The following is a 1,094-nucleotide window of genomic DNA, read 5'->3' on the forward strand; positions in this document are numbered from 1 at the left end:
GGAGGGGATTCATTGACTTTGCTGTCTAGGAGCGGAGGTCCTTGGGACCATCAAGGGAGAAGAGCAGAAAGTGGGACCCTACCCAGAAAAGCAATGACACCAGAGATGGAGGCAGAGACAATGAGGTGGAGAGATGGAGCGACTGGGGACTTTAGACTCAGAGAGGGACAGGGGTTGTGTACTGATGTCAGGGGTGAGGGGGCGGGTAAGTCTTGCAGGGTACACTTTGGTTGGTTGATGATGCATGGAGGGGATTGTAACCATGGCAATGAAACACTATGTGAGAGGATTAATGTAAAACTAATGTTCTCCCATGTAAACTATCACATAATTCACAATAAAACATTAAAAAAAAAACCTATGTAGGGTCTCTAGGAGACAAAATTGACTTGATGGCACTTAATAACAACAGCAGTGGCAACACAATTTTAGTACTAGTGGCTTACTTTGAGCCCATTGTCTCTGGAGGACCTCTTGCAAGAATATAACCGCTCTCCAGAAGGGAGCCTTGGAGTCCTGGTGTGGCGCTGTGGATTAATGCATCAGACTGCAAAGTCTTTTAAACAGCAAGGTCAGCTGTTCAACCTCAACAGCTGCTCTTTGGAAACCCTTTGGGTCACTATGGGTCGGAATTGACCCGACAGAACTTAACAACAACAAATAAGGGAGCCTTAATGTGCCAACCCCAATAAATAGCTTAATTTCAACACTGCTATCTCCTGTTCATCTTTTTCCTTCATCATCCCCACACTTCCTCAAGCTCACTACATCTTCTCTATATTGCCTTCTGACCTTTAATGTTACCATGAGATTAATACTGAAATTTCTATGCATATATTTACTTCTTTAATATGTATGAATGTGTTCTGCAGCATGCCTTTTTGTCCAATGACATATTTTTGAAATGCATTTTAGTTGCTATTTGTATGATACAAATTCTTCAGTAAACATTTTTATATATGTTTCATTATGTACATGCTTAAGAGTTTTCTAGAGTATATATTCTAAAGTGGAATAATTAGGTTTTAAATGTGTGCATATTTAGAATATTTGATAAGATAGTCTAAAACTACTCATAAAACTTTGTACCAATT

The sequence above is a fragment of the Chrysochloris asiatica genome, unplaced genomic scaffold (genome assembly GCF_000296735.1).
Source record: "Chrysochloris asiatica unplaced genomic scaffold, ChrAsi1.0 scaffold00070, whole genome shotgun sequence".
Lineage (NCBI taxonomy): Eukaryota > Metazoa > Chordata > Mammalia > Afrosoricida > Chrysochloridae > Chrysochloris > Chrysochloris asiatica.